General features: G+C 41.3%; 1 protein-coding gene across 6 annotated transcripts in view; it reads left to right on the top strand.

Moving 5' to 3' along the window:
• Positions 1 to 635: 635 nt before the first annotated feature.
• Positions 636 to 19,663, top strand: part of ATP2B1 (ATPase plasma membrane Ca2+ transporting 1) — a 121,217-nt gene continuing 102,189 nt past the window's right edge. The window contains exons 1-3 of one of the 6 annotated variants that reach the window (XM_087449116.1): positions 636 to 941; positions 4,174 to 4,240; positions 4,758 to 4,870. The gene's annotated coding sequence lies outside the window, so the exon portion shown is untranslated. Of the gene's footprint in view, positions 942 to 1,350; positions 1,551 to 4,173; positions 4,241 to 4,757; positions 4,871 to 19,250; positions 19,437 to 19,663 lie in introns of those variants that run through there. The other 5 variants (XM_087449115.1, XM_087449117.1, XM_087449114.1 and 2 more) reach the window with 5 other exon arrangements.

Genomic DNA, 19,663 nt, shown 5'->3' on the forward strand with positions numbered 1-19,663 from the left:
ATCCCCGGTGTCTGCGGGCCCGACTGGCAGGAACAAACGTGAGGCGCCCCGCGCCCAGAGGGGGAGTGGGCTCTCCTCCCCAAGAAGGGAGCGAGCGGGGAGGCACTTCTGTCGTCCGCCGCGTGCGCCACGGCTCGGGACAGGCATCGAGCCCGCTGTGGAGTGGAGCCGCTCCAGTGTCCGCTGACCAGGGGTCAGCCGTAACCTGTCCTCGTCAGGAGCGCTCGCCCTGGCCCACCCGCCAACCCAGCTCCTGGGCTCTGGAGGGGCTCAGGCCTGGGGGTGGCTCGGGCGGGGCCCCAGGTGAAGGGCGCCCGCGTCCGCCTGCGGCAGTCATCGTCCTCCTCCCTCCACAGTCGCGCGAGCCGTGCGGCCCCTCTCCGAAACAGCAGCTGTGACTGACGGAGTCACCGCCCCGCGCGCCCGAGCCACCCCCACGTCCCCCACCGCCCCCCGGCCCCGATACGTCATGGAAACAAGGACGTCAGAGCCTCTCAGCCAATCGCAGGCAGCGGCAGCAGGAAAGGAGCGAGCGGGAGGGGGCGGGGCAGCGGCGAGCCGAGGCGCTCGGGGAAGGAGGGGAGGGAGTGGCGTGCGGAGGCGCGAGTCCCCCGCCCCTCACTCCGGCCACCCTTTCCTCACCGCGCCGCCAAGTTCCAATCGCCGGGCGCGCCCGCCGGGGCCTCCCCTTAAACGCCCTCTCCGCGCCGCTCGGCTCCCAGTCCCGGTCCGAGCCGCACTTCCCCGCGCGCGCGCGCGCCTGCCCGCCCCCAGCCTCCCCGCGGGCCGTGTCACGTGACCGCGCCCAGCCAAGGCGGCAGCGGCGGCGGCGCGAGCTTCGGCGGCGGCGGCAGTGGCAGCGGCAGCGGGAGCAGCTGCGCCGCCAGCGTGGAGCGGGAGGCGTGTGGGTGTGGAGAGAAGGGAGCGCCAGACCGGAACGGGTGAGCGGCCTCCTCCCTCTGCCTACCCCGGCTGTCTCGCGGGCCACCCGGTGCTAACGGGGCCCCTGCCCGAAGCTGTGCGCAGCCCCCTCGTGCTCGGCTCTCCGGTGGCCGCGGGCCCTGCCCCGAGCGGCCCGGGCTGTGGCGCTCACGGAGGGGGCTGCACCCCGCCCGCCGCTGCCGTTGCGGACGGCTGGCGAGGTCGGCTGAGCTGCCCGTGCGGAGCGCGGCGCGCCCTGTGTGCGGCTCTGCGGAGCCGGGAGGCGGGTCCTGCGGGGACGCGGGCGGCCACTCGGCGGCTGCCGGGTTCTGGGCGGGGGCCGGGCCGGCGCCGCCTCCGCCGCCGCCGCCGCCTCCTCGCAGTGCAGCGTGAGTGGGGAGCCCCGGCTGGTGGACGCCGAGCTTCTCGGCTCCGCGGCTGCCTCCTCCTCGAGGTGCAGCCGCTCCTCCGCGTGGCGCCCGGAGCCCCGCGCGCCGGCTGCGGACGCGCCGAGGACCGAGCCCCCGCGCTCTGCGCTGCCCGCGGTCCCTCACCGCCCCGCCGCCCCGACCCTCCTGCAGCTCCCCTTCCTTTCCCCCCTCGGAAAATGGTTTCTGCTGCCGGGCGAGGTGAGTGGCAGCCGCCGCCCGGCCGCGGCGGGGCAGGTCACCTGCGGGGGAGGCCGGGCGGAACGCGGGGGTCGGGGCGCAGCGCGGGGGTCCTGACAGCTGGGTGCCCCGGCGACTGCGGCGGATTCGGGAGAAGTTAGCGGGGGCGTTCGGGGGCCCCTCGCGGGTTGTCTCCTGCCGCGCCCGCCCCGGGAGATCGTAAAGGTGAGCGGGTTCCTCGGCATGCGCCTCTGCGCCGGGTCCGGCCGGGAGTCCCCGCCCAGGGCCCGAGGGACGCGGCTCGGTGGGGCTTCGGGTCTACACCCGCAGCTCTTCTCCGAGCCGCCTCGGCCGCGCCGTAGCCCATCCCGCCGCCGGCCGCCCCCGCCCCGGCGCGTGGTGACCTTGAGGGCAGCGGTGCCCGGCACTCCTTCCCCGCTCCTCGGGAGGGTCGCGCCTCTAATCCCCGGCTTCGGCCCTACTGGCGTTCCGCGGGCGGAGAGCGGGGGCCCCGTGTCGGCCCCCGGCCGGGGCTGGGTGATTGATGCGTGTCACACCGGACGGTGATTACCCGGGAGTTGGAGAGCCGCCTCGCTTTTCTCCCCGCGTCGCCCGTCTGGTCCCCCAGGATGTTCACAGTTGCGTCCGATTCGCGTTTTTGGACTTTGTTTAAAAGACAGACAGACAGACAGAAACCTTGCGTCCTCCACCCCCTTTTGGAAAGGGTCAGTAAGAAAGAACCGCATTCCACTTGCCGGGGTGGGGGTGTGCTCCAGGTATTCCATCGTGCAGGAGAATCCCGTGGCTAAGCTAGTTAGCGACCCCTGGTTCTGCGCCGCGGTCACTAGCCAGGTTGGTCTCTGTGCGCATTTCATTCACTAGTTTTCTGCGGAACTCGCAGAGCTGGTCGTGCTCGCATCCTGTGCGGTGCAGCGGTACTTGGCGCCGAGGGGAGGGCAGGGGGTGCTAAGGGTGGCCTGAAGGGGTCTCTCAATCTGCGGAGGGCTCGACCCACCTCCGTAGGCGTATTTTTACCTTTCCCTGGGGTTAGAGCGCAGCAGACAGTTCCCTTTGGCTGCTATGCACGCTACTTTTTTGGGTTTATTAATAATCTAATGGCTCCTGTTGGTATCGATTGCTGTTCATGATAAATTATTTCTATGGATTTTTTTCATACGCGTGTAGGTATATGCATATATCTGGACTGTCAGCCTTTCAACATGGAAGCCTTTGTTGTGTTAACCTCCCCCACCTGAAGATAGTCTTATTTTAAAATAAAGCTCTTGTGCAGCGTGGGTGTATTTTCTAATAAGTGCTGGTAAGGATCTGCTTTGTATGAGCTCTCCTCGGGCAGTGTGTGTGTAACCCTTTGGATGGTGGCCCACGTGAGTGAATGGAGGGCCTTCACCGCGTGTCCTGCTGCCAGCCTTCCCCAGACTCGCTGTCCTTGTGTGTGGCACAGGCGGATTGGGGGAATTAGAAGGATTGGAGGAGAATCTGCTTTTTGCACTTGTGCGTTTCATTTGGGTCCCTCTGACCCTCTTTTTTTCTTTTTCTTCCTGGTGAGTTCAAATATGAAGTACATAGAAACATTTTCCTTAAAGGGAGCCTTTGAAAACTAGTATATGAAATGGGCTTATTTAGCCATGATTTCAGGGGGACGTTTTAGTTTCTACCTTGCTTTGGATGAGACAGTTAAATTGCTGTAATTAAGGGTGGATCTCTGTCCTGATTTTGGCTTGGGTGTAACTGCAAAGATCTTTGAAAAGTAACTGTTACTTCCTACCATATAGTCTGCAAAAGTGAGTCACAGTCGGGTGAGCTGAGGACAGAGCGCCACCTTTAATTTAAAATTTCGTGATTTTCTTTTATTAAAATGATGAAAATTCAGAGTACACCTTGATTTTTATTGCGGTTGTCATTACTGGCATCCCCACTTAGATGTATAAGGTGAAATTGTCTTCATTTTTCTATATTCTGTAAATCCTCACTCTTAGGGGGGATTTCTAAAATTGTATGGCAAATCATATTTTTTTATGGAAGCTTGGGATTTAATGTAGGATTCTGAGATGAGGTGAGAAACTTGATTTGTGCCTGGGATAAAATAACAGGGATAAAGATGGTCTCATCTACTTAGGAAAAGAAATAAGAGAAGTAATAGCTGCATTGTAGATAGATAGATATTTGGTTGCCACCAAATAAGGGTACCTACCAGCATGCTAGTGGTTTTACAATTTTTTTTTTTTGCTTCTGTACTATTAACAGATTCTAAAGTAAACATGCAAAATCTGTAAAATTATTAATCTTGCTTGAATAATGTATAGTAATTCCTTTTTGGTTGTTTTTCATCTTCCTTTTATGGTTTTACTGAGAGTTTTAAAATTACTTGTTTTTCAGTAATACAAATGAGGACTTGTAGCAGGAGTCCTTGCATTCAAAGTTAGTAAAACCGTGTTGGAAAAAGTGGTTTCTATATGTGGCTCCTCTCAAATGCATCTCATATAAAAATGAATGGGGTTTTTAATGCTTAGCAAACAAATTCTGTAGTGACAGCTGAATTGGTGAGATTTCCTTCCCTGTCCACTTGCTCACTCCTGTTCCCCTCCCTCCCAAATCAAAAATTTAAGGTACTCTCTCTCTTCAGGCACAGGATACTTGTTGATTACTGTGACTGCAAGTGTAACATGAAAAAACGAAGATTTAGCTCTCAGGTAATGAACAAATTAATGTGTGGATATTACTAAATACAGTTTTAATTGCAAACCACAAGATATTATTGCCCTCCTTTCTGCATTTGTTTTAATTTACCGCTCAAAGTTTCTTCATAGACTACTGTAAAGCATAAGCTATTGAGCTATAGGTAAGTTTTGTTAAGTTAAACAGAAAATCTACTTGAGATGAAAGGTGGCTTATGCTTTTTCAATCTGTGGAATATGGCCCCTGGTCAAAGGACTTATTTGAGCAATTAGGTTGATGTATGCTGAGTAATTACACATTGTTATGCATAGTTTAATAGAATCCTTGATTTGGAGGTTAAATTTACTAATTTCCGTTGTCTGACAAACATGTCAACTTTATTTTGGATGAAACAGTCTCTTACTTTGTGAACTGAGTTGTATAGGTCAAAAGTTTTAAGAGGAGTGGCCAATTACAACTATGGGTGGTCTTTTGCAATGCTAACAAAAAAGAGTATTTACCTTTTTTTCCCTTACGTTTTTACACATGCAGTTGAAACTGGTCGCTTCACTTTTTACTTCTGGGAGTTTGTAATGAGTGAGCTAAAAAACAAAGGAGTAAAGATCAGGAAGGAGAAACTTGAGAAGTAAATTTTTGCAGCTCTGGTAAGAGCCTTTACTTGCCTAGTTGGAAGGGAATAGTTATTTTCTAGTGGGTGTCATTATATATAGAAGCGTACTGGGAATAGCTTATTTTGGAATCTAGTATAGAATTTGAGGTAACATTGAAGGAAAATGATACAGTAGTTATGGGAATAATTTTCAAAAAGATAATTTTTAAAAGATTTATTTTTAAGCTTTTACAAATATTTTATATACACATATATACATTGTTATCTTGTTAAAATTTTTTATTATGGAACTTGTCGAACATGAAAGTAGAGTAACATACTTAATGACCAGTTTTGGCAATTATTAACTCATGGCCTATCTAATTTCATTTATATGTTTACACAAGAAATAGATGTGTTATAAATGAGGACATAGGACAGGTAACTGAATTGGATTCTTAGGTTTTATATTTGTAATTTACAGAATATATTACAAGAGTGTCCAATTATCTCATTGAATCTGAAAGGTCTATTGTTAGGTTCTTCATTGTTTCTGTAAATCTGTTTTATAGCAGACACCCAAAGATAGTGTCTCTAATTTGCTCTCAGTAATAATGCCTTTGATTTATAACATGCTTTATGGTATCTCAGAATGTGTTTACATACTATCTCTTTTGATTCTCACAATAAATAATCCTGTGAGATGAGTAAAGTACATAGTTGTACCTTTTTTTTTTAGGTAAGTAAAATGATTTTTCTAGGTCCTCAGATCACATAGGTAGTAGCTATATTAGCCAGAACTGGACTCTAGGTGGCTTCTAGTGTTTGCCCCATTGCCCTTTCCATTATATATGTGTATGTAAGTTTGTGAAAGTTACGTAAGTTAATGAAAAATCAGTTTCTGACCAGAGTAAATTTAATAGTTGAATATAAACAGATTTATTTGGGTTTAGCTTTATAAGTTTAATCATTGCTTATATTTGGTATAATGTAAACAGCTCATACCCTGATTTACTTAACGGTTGAGTAAATGAATCTGAACGTATTTGAAATACTGTATTTTTAATGTTGTGGGTTGGATTATTTTTAAGTTAGAAATTTTGATTTCAAAGACCTGATTAGGAGTGTCTAAAATCTTGAGTTAAAAATAAAATGGCCTATACTAAAAGTTTCTTCTTTTAATTTCTGCTATAATTTTATTGTGCACTTCTTTTTCTGCCAGAACATATTTATTACCTAAATCTTTTAAAAATATTAATTTGTGTAATAAAATTTAGTTGAAAAAGGTCCCAAATGAGGAGATTTTAGTTCCTGAAATCCGAAACCTTATTGTAAGTCTCACTGGGAAGGTGGTGGTTCTCCAGCATTAGTGTGCATGGGCTCACCTGGAGGGGTGAGTGAACGTGCAGATCCTCTGGCATTGCCCCTGGAGGTCTGATTCAGCAGATTTGGGGTGGAGTCCGTTAGTCTGCATTTTGGGAAACACTGATGTTGAATTTATACCTAGGTTAAAATTACATTATGTAGTAGAGATGCCTTTTATACATAAGAAGGACATCATTGATTTATTTGACTTGAAGCATAATGGATTTAATGCTTTCAAATAGTTTTGACTGTTTTAGCCAAGTTTAATTTGTGGACTTGGTGGTTTTTGTGACAATTGCAAAACTGATGAATTGAAAATATTTCTGTTATCTGTATGCACTATCTTCTTTCAGAAGATGCACCTGTGGTTATTTATTAAGTTACTTAATAAGCTTTGTAAACTCCTGGGCGGAATGTTCTTCTCTTTTTGTTTTCGTGTCTCAGTGTCTGCCATTTCCATGTGACTTGAACATGGAGGCTTATTTTTGTAAAAATAATTCATGCTGTGTCAGTACAGTACTATATATTTATGCTTTAGTCTAGCTCTTATTTTTTGTTAGAAGGAAAGACTTTGGATGTTTCCTCAAACTAAAAGGACGTATATTGGTGGATAATTAGTGGTCCTTACTAGTTTCAGTTAACAAGCAGCTATTCCTTCAAAAGCAGCAGGTTGGTGCCTAATGATCTTTCAAGAATATTAATGATATAAGACATTGATAATTTACCATTCTGTGCATTAAAACAGAAGTTACTGCTATTTCACTTAAATGTTAAATAATAGTTTGTATAGTTCAACAATCTATCAGAATTACATCCATTTGATGTAACATCCATTTTAACATCCATTACATCCAATCTTACATCCATTTGATGTATAAGCTAATCTTTTTGAACTGTTTTATCTAATACTGTATACCACATGGATTACTGTCTATTTAAGACCAATTTTAAAATGCAATTGTTTTTGCTTCATTTATAAAATACAGTAAATAGCCTGCATCTGTATTTAAAATGCATTTTTTTTTTTTTTTTGAAATTGATTTCAAAGCAGGTCCATCTCAAGACTGTGCAGAACATTTTTTTATTTGTTTCAAAACTTAGGCTTGTTGGCTACGCTTTAGGATATATTTAGGAATCATGGGTTATAATTTACTAGTTATTGTGAAAATCTAAACTAATAAAGATTTCCGGCAGATAAACTACAGGTAAACTTTTCACCATATTCTTTTAGAGCTATTTTTTATTAAATTTTTCCTAGGACAGTGTCAACTATTCTAAACAATGTGCAGTGTTTCAGTTAGCTCTTTGGTAAGAATATTATTTGGTATTTCTGAGTACAGTAACTTCCAACAATATGGTTTCTTAAAATCTGGGATACCTGCTTTGTATTAATATTACTGTCACCTGGGCCTCTGTGGGAACGACTAAGGATCATTTTGAATGGACCAGTGCTTGCTTACACTGTGAAATCTGAGATTACACTGCTTGACTGTGAACTGGTATGACTACTGTAAAGACCTTGTGAATTTAGGAGTAAAAGTTACATTTTCTGAAAAGTAGATCTTAAAAAGGATTTGACTGTTTAAAAGATACTTTTTAAATAACTTGATTGTTAACAATGTGGATTTATTGTTCATTGTATTAACGTAGTGAGTTAGTTCACTCCCAGAAGAATTTTAAACAATCTTTTATTCTCAGAATTCTCAGATCTGCTGCTTTAATCTCTTTCATATTTGTGCCAGAACTTTCTTGTTTTTAAATGGCTTTCCTGCTGTCATTTCTTCGCTAAAACTTTCAGTGGTTCCTTATTTTTCTCTATCAAGATGCAACTTGACTCTGAAGACCTTTTATAAAGCAGCTCAGTATTTTCTAAAGTGTGTTTTTAGAACACTGGTTCTAAGAAATATTAATAGGGGTTTCATGGGGGAGAGGGGCAAAACCGAAATCCAAGATAAACTGGTTTATGCAGTTTTCCCATTTGGGACATCACCTATGCTTTGATGTGCTAATGTGGACTGAATCTATCTAAATGTGTTCAGTGTTTTGCTCACCTGTTTTACAGAGCCCTTTTAGTGGAGCATCTCACCTGTTACTTTTCTCTGTTACCTAACCAGGATCATCACTTTGCACACCTCCAGGGGGTGCTGTTCACATAGAACACGGTATGAATCATGATTCCTGGAGTTGAGAGCAGTGCTGTGGTACTGTAGTACTGCTGACCGCCCACTCTGTAACAGTCATGTCGTCGGGCAGGCTCCTACATATACCCTCCCATTCCCTTTGCTGTGACTGCATGTGTGTTTTTCCTCTCACCTGATAGGACCTTCAATCTTCTTGTCTGTCTAAATGTTTCCTTCCTTCAAAACTCAGTCTACCTTTTCTAGTCGTTACTCATTAATTTTCTTGTCTGAATTTTTCTACATTTGTAGTCTGAGTCATGCACTATTATATATCCTTTTGTCTTAGTAATTTCATTTGGAGATAATATAGAGGAGTTGAGATAAGACCATGGGTTCTTGAGATATATGGAATTTTATCCAGCAAATGTTCAATCAGTATTTTTTAGCATATTCATTTCGGACTTAGACGTTGTGTAGCTTGTGTTGTTAAGGTAAAGCAGATAAGGTTGAGGAATTTTTCTTGGAGAATTTTTAAAGCCTTTTTACCTTTGAAATTGGCTCAGATGACTTCACAGGACAACCTGTTTTACTTCTGGAGCACAGCTACATTTCATGAAATGTTGCTAAGGCAGTACAATTTAGCTTCTGTACAGGAAGTCTATTCTGTTTCTTAATTTCAGTGTAGTAATTAATTTGTCCATTTTAGATTTTCTTCTGATTGTAATTAGTCATTATAGTAGCTAAAATTTATATCTTAAAATGACCTGTTTCACATTTCCTTTGGCTTGTGACATCTTTTTCTTTCATCAAGATTGATGTTCTTAAGATGTGCGTGTTGGATCTGTAATCCATTAGCACATTGCATGATGTAAAATGCCATAATTTGAAGCATATATTATGGTTTGAAATTTAAAATATGATACTCTTGTAGTTGCTATTTATTGATAGGAATACTATTGGAGCTAAGCTTTTAAATGTCTGTTTGCTTCCGGTTCTAATTTTTCTGAAAGAGTTCTTTTCCATGAACTGAGAATGAACTGTTAGCTCATGACCTAGTTCAGGATCCCTATAGGCATCAGGAAGAAGTGTAGGTACACTGTCTCTGTTCAAGTTTACTTAATGCCCAGTAATGTGGTTTTTCTTCTAACTGCCTGCCTCAGGTCAAGAAAGGAAAGCCTGTACTTTATCATTTCTGTTGAATGATCTTGTAATACACGAAGGCATAATTTCAAATGTTAAGCAATTAATGATTTATATAGATTTAGTGTGTAAGCTGTTATATTAAAAAATGCTTGGAAAAATGTTGCTCTCTAGAGATTATTCATTTTCTAGTGATTAGCACAGCTGCAACCGTACAGGTGCACTGCTGTTGAGTGTTCTCTCAACCCTTTTAAATTTTATAGACCTAATTGTTCGTAAGGTATTGTAGAAGGAATTCTAAGACTTGCTGCTGCTTTCACATTGCAACAATAATCATAATAAAATTGTTGATCAAAAGAGGAGTGTAGAGTGGTTTTGGTAGTGGAAAAAAAATTAAAAATCTGTGAACGTGGAAATCAATGGAACCAGCAGAAGTGAAATGGATTAGAGAGTGATCTTTTCCTGCTGGATTTGATCTTTTCCTACTGGATTTGATCTTTTCCTACTGGAACACACGAGGATGATGTTGGTGTATATTCCAAGCGGCCTTGCTAATAGCTAGAGTTATGTGAGATTTTCAGTTCCCTTGCTATAATTCTGTCCTTCTCTACTTATGCCCCAAATCAAGTGAGCGATGATTTAACTGTTCTTTTTTTGTTTAAAAAGTGACTCACCAGCTTCAGGTACTTTACTTTGGACACTCCTGACTCCTAATTACCATGGAGAATTACTGAGTTAAAGGGCACCAGTGCAGATAGAGGGCTGAAAACAAGGAAGGTCAGTCAGTGCAGTGGGAAAGAGATGATGGCAAAGTCTAGGAAAAGGAGCTCCTCAAACCTTCTGAACATCAGGTATCAGAAAAACAAGCATCAGTCAGTCAGTCAGTCCTCTGCATGCACAGCAGATTTTGGGTGATGTTTAAATTCGCCTGGCCTTGAGCTTAAACGCTGCTATTTTTATATATGTAGTTGAATACTGGAGCTTACCTGATTCTTTTTTACCTCTGGACCTCTTGCTTTTGCAAGGAATGCCCACCTTTCTCAGGGCCTGTGTATCTTTATGGTATTCCTCTGTGTGACTGAACCTAAAACTTATGATTTTGGTTTTTACTCTGTAATGTTATCTTAAGTTCTCTCCAGATTTAGATTTGAGTTTAATCTTCACCACTAAAAAGCCAAGTGATCTGGGGTAAATCACTTGATTTCCTTGTTACTTCCCAAAAAAGTACAAAATATAAAGACAGAGAATTTTATTAATTTCCTTCTTGGAAGTTTTGACTTTAAAAAAAAAATTGTATGGGGGGCCGGCCCGGTGGCACAAGCGGTTAAGTGCACATGCTCCGCTGCAGCGGCCCACGGTTCTCAGGTTCGGATCCCCGGCACGCACGGACGCACCGCTTGTCAAGCCATGCTGTGGCGGCGTCCCATATAAAGTGGAGGAAGATGGGCACGGATGTTAGCCCAGGGCCAGTCTTCCTCAGCAAAAAAAAGAGGAGGATTGGCAGACGTTAGCTCAGGGCTGGTCTTCCTCACAAAAAAAAAAAAACATTGTATGGCCATAGTAAGTCTTCTTTTCCCCCCCACCTGGTCCCAAATTTTCAATCATTTAATTCTTTGTTCTTTTAGGTTTGCCTGCTAATTTTGTCTTTTAGCTAGTTTATCATCATTTGATGTTTCATCTGTGATATGCTGTGTCTCATTCATGAAGATAATTTAGCTTTTCAGTAAATGTATTTATCTAAGATTTCCAGTTAAAGAAGTGGCATATAACTGGCATTTCTCGGCTCCCTGCTAAAAGTATACTAATGAGAGTGAGTGTGAGTTTACATATTTATGTTAAGATCCCCAGCCTTCTTCCCTCGCTTAGCTTTCAGGATGCTGGCCAGAGTTGAAGTGTCTTCTCGGAGAACTCTGACCAGCTCAAGGGAAGGGACCTAAAGATTCTGACGTTGGCTCTGTGTTTGTGTGAGGGGTTGTCCAAAGAAAATGTGCCAGTCTGATCACCCCACAGTGAATGCCGTGGTCAGAAAGCCTGCATGTGAGTCCAGAACTCCTGTGTAGCTTATTTGTGTCGTCTTCTTTTCTCTCCTACTTTAAAACATTTACTACAGCCTTATTAAGGTATAATTGACAGGGCCAGCCCCATGGCTTAGCGGTTAAGTGTGCGCTCTGCTGCTGGCGGCCTGGGTTCAGATCCCGGGCGCGCACCCACGCACCGCTTCTCCGGCCATGCTGAGGCCGCGTCCCACATACAGCAACTAGAAGGATGTGCATCTATGACATACAACTATCTACTGGGGCTTTGGGGGGACAAATAAATAAATAAAATCTTAAAAAAAAAAGTATAATTGACATAGAGTAAACTGCACACATTTAAAGTGAAAAACTTGAGTTTTGATGTATGTATACTGCAGTGAAACTACCACCATGGTCAAGTTAATGAGCACAACCATCCCTCTAGAAATTTCCTTGTGCCTACTTGTAATCTTCCCTCCGGTCCCCTCTCCCACCTCCTCTCCTCAGGCAACCACTAATCTGCTTTCTGTTATTATAGATTAATTTGAATTTTCTAGATTTTTATGTACAGGGAATCACACAGTATGTGCTCTTGTTTGGTCTGGCTTTCATTCAGCATAATTTTTTGAAATTCTTCCATGCTGCATTTATTAATAGTTCAATCCTTGTTATTGCTAATAAGGACTTCATTGTATGGATATACCACAGTTTGTGTATCCATTTACCTGTTGATGGACATTTTGGATTCCAATAACGTGTAGTGTCTAGATCTTCTGTCCACTTTTTAATTAGGTTGTATGTCTTATTACTGAGTTGTCGTTTTTTAATATACTCTAGATAAAAGTCCTTTGGGAAGCGTTTGTGTTTGTACTGGCGTGGAAGGAAGAATGGTGTTGAAAGATATATATAACACCTAAAACTGAAAAAACAAGCAGGAGCACTGTTAAGTATTTTTTGTAGAAATGGTGAGGTACTAAAATGAAAGACACCTGTTCCTTGTTGCCTCTGCATGGAATATGGGGTAGGAGGACTAAAAGAACTGCTATTAAAAAAAAAAAAAGAAAAAGGCCATGTAGATCTGTTTCTCTAAACAAACTTGATGCACGTATAAGTTTGTCAAATGAATACATATATGGAATAGGTGTACACGTGTGGATAACCCTGATATGTCACCTGTCGTCCGGTTCTTGTGTCTTTGTGCAGCCTTGTGCAGTTTAGATGCAGAACTCAGTATTATTTTGGATAAAAGAATCCATTTTTAGAAATGCATAAGTGAGCAGTGTAGACTTGACTGGAAACTTCTTTAGCAAAGACAGTCCACAAACAACTTTAGGTCCTTGATTTCTCCCTCAAGTCTTCCTCCACTTTGCAAGTTCAAATTCCTCATTCCTTTGTTATTTAGAACAGTTAGTTGTCATCTTTGGTTTCTTGAGTTCCCTTGGGGTCCCTCACCACCACACCAGCACTACTCCACACACCCCCCCCAAGTAGCTCATAAAAATATAAAGGCATTATTTTCCCAATAGTTACCTCTAGCCCTCTCCCGACTAAGAGTCTGGTAGATGATTTCTCCATTTCTTCATCTGGATAAGTATATATTCTTCTTAATGTTAGAGTTTGATCCCATGAAATGTTGACTTGAGATCTGTAATAAATCTGTCAAGGAGTACACTTTAGTGGATATGTCTTTACAACTGACCATATTTTAAAATTCCAACCTCTTCATTAATTTCCTATCTTCCCTTTGAGGAACTTGATATTTGACTGAATTTCTTCCTCTTGCTCTTTCTTTGAAGGAAGTAGAAGCTCAGAGAGAGACAGCACTCATCTCTTAAGAGATGTTAGAATTAGAAGGGAAAAAAAGAAACTAATGTTCTCTTGCCAAGGTGCCATGAAAAATAGACCAGCTCTAAAACACACTAGTTACTTTGACTAGATAAAGGGAAGTTAAAATTATTGAATAAAATGAACACCTGTGTAGCTATGTTCTACCTGCCAGGTACTGTTCTAAGCAATTTACAAATATTAACCTGTTTAAATGAGTGGATTCTCTGGGATATTTGGGAGAGATATTCTCTACCAAAAAAAGATGAAAAGAGTTATTAATTCTTTTAAAGGGAAATCCTAAAATACAATGACATACATAACCTTTTTACCAATTTAAAATGTAACAACACTGTTCTATATTTTCCAAACATTATACAATGTAAAAATGAAACAAAATCACTTATAATCCTACCTCTGAGAAATAGCCGGCTTTAACTTTTTTATTTACTTTTGATCTTTTAAACAATTTGTACACCCGCTAGGGGAAGGCCCGGTGGTGCAGCAGTTAAGTGGGCGCGCTCCGGTTTGCCGGCCCGGGGTTCGCTGGTTCGGATCCCGGGCGCGCACTGACGCATCACTTGTCAAGCCATGCTGTGGTGGAGTCCCATAAAAAGTAGAGGAAGATGGGAATGGATGTTAGCCCCGGGCCAATCTTCCTCAGCAAAAAAAAGAAGGATTGGCATCAGATGCTAGCTCAGGGCTGATCTTCCTCACAGGAAAAAAAAAAATTGTACACCTGTTAGCATGCATGAGATAATGTAGGTATAATTGTGTGCTTTTAAAAAGCTTTAAATCATTTTTCTCATGTTATTAAATTTTTTTCATTAACATCATTTTAAGAGTGTAATATTTCATCCCATGGCTGTTCTCTTGTTACTGGATGTTTGGGTTTTGAGTTTTTCTCTCATGCTAAATAATCTTTCAGTGAACATCTTTTTTTATAGATGTTTATCTTCACTTATGATTGTTTCCTTTGTAATTATTGGATTTAAAGGATTTTGGTAGTTCGTTATCTTTTGATTAAAATTTTTGCCATCCTCTTTTCTGTGAGGCTGGCTAGGTGTTGGGATTCTTTGTCTTTTCTTGCTGTGTGTATAGTTTATGCCACTGACTTCTAGATCTTTGCTTTACTTTCTCACATTCTGGTAGCACTTTTAAAAATTCATATTTTGTTGTCGGTTATATGTTTGACGCCTCCATGAGATGTTCAGTTTGAGAGCAGGGACTGTTAGTCTATCACTCACCCCTGGCACAATGCCTTATGCCCGTAAGGTTCCTAATGAGTCTTGAAGGAGCATCTTGTGTCCGGTGTTGATCTTGAATGAACTGACACTTGGACTCGGGTAAAATGCTTGTTTTTTCTCTCCTTAGAAACTGTAACATGCTTGTGGTGAGAATTTATCACAAAGCACTGTTTCTTTTAACTTCAACTGAATAACATGGCAGCTGAATGACACTATTGAAGAGAGAAATATTTTGTTATAACTATGCTATATAAATTTAATTATTTCTGAAACAGTTCTACCATCCCTGCTTTTAAAGGATAAGATAGACTTTACTAAGTGGAATAGAATACTAAGAAGCCCATAGAAATGGAAGTTACTTTTATTTCAAAATGCCAGTGAATAAACAGTTTTTCTAAAATGCTTCTTTGCAGATTAATGTGTCTTTTTTTTAATAGTGGAGACAACTCTATAAAAATTTAACATCTAAACTTTTAAGTGCAAGTGTTTGGTAAGAGTCAATCTAAAAAAGTGAAGGTTCTGTATTGTATGTGAAATAAAACGTTACAGTTTTAGGGACATGTCCTAGCAGACTCTTCCTATGACATTGTATCTCAGTTTTTTTTTTTTTTAATTCTCAGACGTTGAATGAAAAACTTAAGATTTTTGATAAATATATTCCTTCAAAAAATATTTATGTGATCCCTGTGCTAGACAGTAACAACTGAGACCTGCCAAGAAGAGACACTGTTAGGTGAGCTGTAAGTCTGCCTCCCTCGGGGAGCCCACGTTCTTTGTCGGTTTCCTTTTTTGTGCGCTGATTCATCAGGTGTTATATGCTTCCAGGGAACCAGTGTGAGTGTGTGCACATGTCCCTGGCCTGGTCTGTGATCTCTTCCCATAATGAATGGGATATATTGTTTCCAGCTATTCTTATACAAACAAGAAAGGCATTTTGGAGTCAGCTGTCAAACCCTCAAATCTCAGTAATTTTGCTACCATCGTCCTACTCTTGGAACTCTTGAGAGTGATCTCTGTCCTTCTGTCACTGTTAGTTCTGGAGCTTTTTTTAAAGTTATGCCGAGCGCTGCTTTTGTTTCCACATACAGCTAAGGTGGCGAGCCAGGCTGTCAGTTCTGAGTTGCATCATAATTTTGGACTTGCCCCTATTATCTCCTTTCTTAATGCATACTTGTAGGTTCAAATTGAATGTTACCCCAGGCGGAGGCTTTATTGGTGAAGGTCTTTGTGTTGAAAGGAGGGAAAACTCCTCCTTTGAGGAGATTCTTTGGCCATGCCCCTCCGATATATTTGATACTAAGTAGCCTGCTAAGGCAGATGCCCCAGAGAGTTGAAAAGAGAGATTATAGCTTAAAGTTGTAAATGTACGCAGTTTGGAGTCATCATCAAGTCACTAGATTGTCGTGGTGTTAAGGACTAAGATAACAGCTGTAGAAGTGGGATGTGATAGGGGAGGGAGACGTTATGTGGTTGATTGACTGTAACTTTTTTACATTTAGTTAGTAGCTATACATTAACATATAGGTATTTGAATGTACAAAGCAGGTAATTTTTTTCCTCTCAAGTACTGTCTCTGAAATTACTTAAACAAGTTATAGGTGTAAAAGGATCAAATGTACCAAAATAACTGTATCCTGCCATTCCTCCAATGAAGAATGGTCTTCTTGTCGTGGAATACAACTTAGTGGACTAATTGCTATCTGGAATGCCTCTGAAATGGGAAGAAATGAAAGAGGAAGGAGACTGGAAGCGTGGGGAGAGGTGTGGGATAATTTCTCTCTTAGCCTGAAGGCTATTATTTATCTAGCTTCCTGAACCATGTAAAACAAGTAGAGAACCAGGAAATTGGCAGAAAAGCTGTCTTAGAAGCCAGAAGTTCCTGCATCAAAACTCTCAGTGCTTCACTCCACTTTAGGTGTTTACTTGGTGTGTTTACTGGTATTTTAAATACATTTCTGTAACATTTTGATAACTGGTTGTCCAGCACACCTCAGATGAGAGCAGATTTGGAGAAACCGGGAAAGTTGTTCAGAAGCAAGCATAAGTATTGCAGAAAGAATTGAAAATTGGCATCTTGACAGTGAAAAAGGAGATTTCTAAAATCATAAATAGGAATTCACAAAACTTAATCGTCAGGGAAACTTGCGTTCAAAAACTCTGTGCTGCTCCCCCCGTGGGGAATATCCTCAACTGGACTAGTCATCTTTTAGGACTCATCATGAAACTCCTTCATGAAGCCCTCCCAATCTCTCCAGAAAATTAGATGCATCTCCCCTGGCACTTCCTGAATTCATGTCCACTTAAACTCTGAGTCCCTGTCCTCCCCCATCTCTGCTGTCACAGAGGTCACCTGGAGTTGTACCAGGAATCCTTACTGAATTACAGACATGCCTGGCCTGCTCACTCTTCTCCACATGCTTTGTACCTCATACTCCCCTTGCCTAAATTCCTCATTATTACAAAATACTGCTCTTCCTTCAAGACACACTTGAAAAGTCAGTTCTTTGATGAGACATTCCCCCAGCTTCCCTAGGCAAGGTCCTTTCTGTGTCTGTATTGCCATCACTTTGTATTAAGTCATTGTTTTCTTGATTCTGAAAGATCCATCAGAAAATCAGTTATTGATTTAATAATAGTTGAGGAGAGTAAAATGAAAAAGTAAATCTGCATACACAAACACTTTTACTAACTGAAAGAAGTATATTATAGGCATATTCCACTTTCTTCGATATAGAATAATCTGAGTCGAAGCCTTTTCTGAGTTTTAAGTCATCTAAATCATTTTGGCCATTGATTAAGAACAAAAACATGGTAACATGAGGCTTTTTGTAACCTGTAGTCTGTGATCTTAATCTCCTTAACTCCTTTACAGTTGACCTATAACTTTGAAACTTAGTAAAGTATATAGGTTTTGTTTGCATTTCCTATTGGTTAAAAAGGGTTTTTTTATTTTCTTTCTGTTTTTTAAATTTTTTGTCCTTAATGTAGTAGTAACTCTGAGTGCTACTGCTTAAAAAGGAAACCTTGCCCTTTCTTAGTTTCATAATTCTGTGATTTTCTGAGAGGTGACAAATTCTGTTCTCTTTAATTGCTTTGTCTGGCATGTGACAAGCAATCTCTGTATAAACTAGCTTTTGGATTCAGTGTTACTTCTTGTTTATAGACTTTGAAAGATATTTTAAGCAAAAATCATGGATTCAAATTCCTGTTGACTCAACATGGAAAAAAGGGTGGACTTTCCTATGGTATGGGCTAAAAATGCTGGGAAGTGGAAGGAATGATTCCTGAAGTATATTGGAGCCAAGGAAATATGGTATTTCTAAGATATCATTTATTATCTTTATCTCTTTGCAAGTTCATACTGCTAGATAAACAGAATTCTTCAAGGGCGAGGTCTAGGTTGGTGGTAGTTTATATCCCCAGGACCTAGCTTAGTACCTGACACATTGTAGGTCTTAAAAAATGAGTAGTAAATCTTAGTGGTTACTTGCCGGTTTAATTACATTTGACTTTTTAAAATTGTCCAAGATAATTTTCTGGTATATAGTTGGAAGTTCTTTGTGTAAAGTATTTAAAGCTTTTTTCTTAATAAGGATAAGCTTCAGTTTATGGCAAATATCTCATAACCCGATTCCACTGAGTAAATAAGTGCTTTTGACATGAAGAGTTCGAATATTATACTAGTAACAGTCACAGACTTCAGACCACTGCTTTAGTTAAGGAAAATGGATTGGGCTTACTGGCTTTAATACTTGAGGTCATGAGGGTAAAGAATCTGATTTTCTTTTATGGTTAGAAGAGGATTGATTGTGTCAGAAGCATGTTGCATATAACAGTTGGTGTCGTTTATTCTGTATAGCAGCCCTCCAAGTAAGATGATGGCTTCTTTCTCTGTAGGTAGAGAAATGAGCAGTTCACCTGCCCAAGTGCTGAGTGGCAGAGAAGGCACGTGGGGCCAGCTCTCTAACTCCCTGGTCTGCCGCTCTTTCTGCTGTACACTGGTGAACCTCTGACGTGTGACCAGAAGTTTGATGTCAGGAGCTAGATTTTCTTTTTCTCTTTCTTTTCTTGGAATTAAAATGTTCTTGGATGATTTTGGAAGTGCTTGCCTATTTACCTAAAGATTGATGAAAAATGTACAAGAGGCTAGGGATTTGTTTGATTCTTGCTGACTGTAAATATTGACTGCAAAAAGCCAAATTTAAATCTAGTTCTGCTTAGGTTGTGGGAAGATTGTGCCACACATTTAAAGTGACAAACAGTGAAGGCTTGATATTATCCTGAATTTTAAAGGGAGAATTTATGCTACCAGAGATTTTAGGAGGAAATAGTAATTGTTGATGAAATGTGGTATTTCTGATGATAGCTGGGGGAAAAAGTTAAGGTCTATGGTAGAAAAACATAACGTTCAAGATGATAGCTGGGGGAAAAAGTTAAGGTCTATGGTAGAAAAACGTAACATTCAAGATCTAAGGAGGCACTCATGTCAAAACTAATCAGTGATAAATAATAAATGGTAAAATACATGTTTGTTAATTTTAAAAAAGCATAATTCTGTTGAATTCATCCTACAAGACTGAACAATTCATTTGGGCTTAGGATATTAACGTTCTGAATTGATTGAGGACGTTCAGTGTTATATCTCCTTTCATAGACACTTGTCTCTGATAACAGTTTCTATGATATTTTTTTTTACCAGTGTCCCTATAACATGTAGTGTGTGAGCCATCTACCCTATTAATGAAACTTATTTACAAAATTACTCTTGATGATATATCTTCAAACAAATGAAGATTTACTGTCTTTGAGGATATTTTCTTTAAAAAAGTACCCCAGGATCTAAAGGAAATTTCAAAATTGGAGTGCTTGAAATGTGTTTCGCAATGGCAACCTTATTAGGATGAGCTAAGGTAAGTAATTCTTGGTGCAAAAATATTTTTAGGCTATATGTGTTCTGATACATGTTTTGCTATATTAGTTATTACTTTATAGTCATACTGCATAGTAAGCAGCATCTAGGACAGAGTAGATTTCTTAGATGCTCAGTAAACGCTCACTAGAAAAAATTCACGTATCCATAAAGTTTATAATGGGAGTTTCTATACATTTTTATCCTTAAACTATAGAAAGTCAAGCA

The sequence above is a fragment of the Ceratotherium simum genome, chromosome 25 (assembly GCF_057802395.1).
Source record: "Ceratotherium simum simum isolate JZ-2026a chromosome 25, ASM5780239v1, whole genome shotgun sequence".
Lineage (NCBI taxonomy): Eukaryota > Metazoa > Chordata > Mammalia > Perissodactyla > Rhinocerotidae > Ceratotherium > Ceratotherium simum.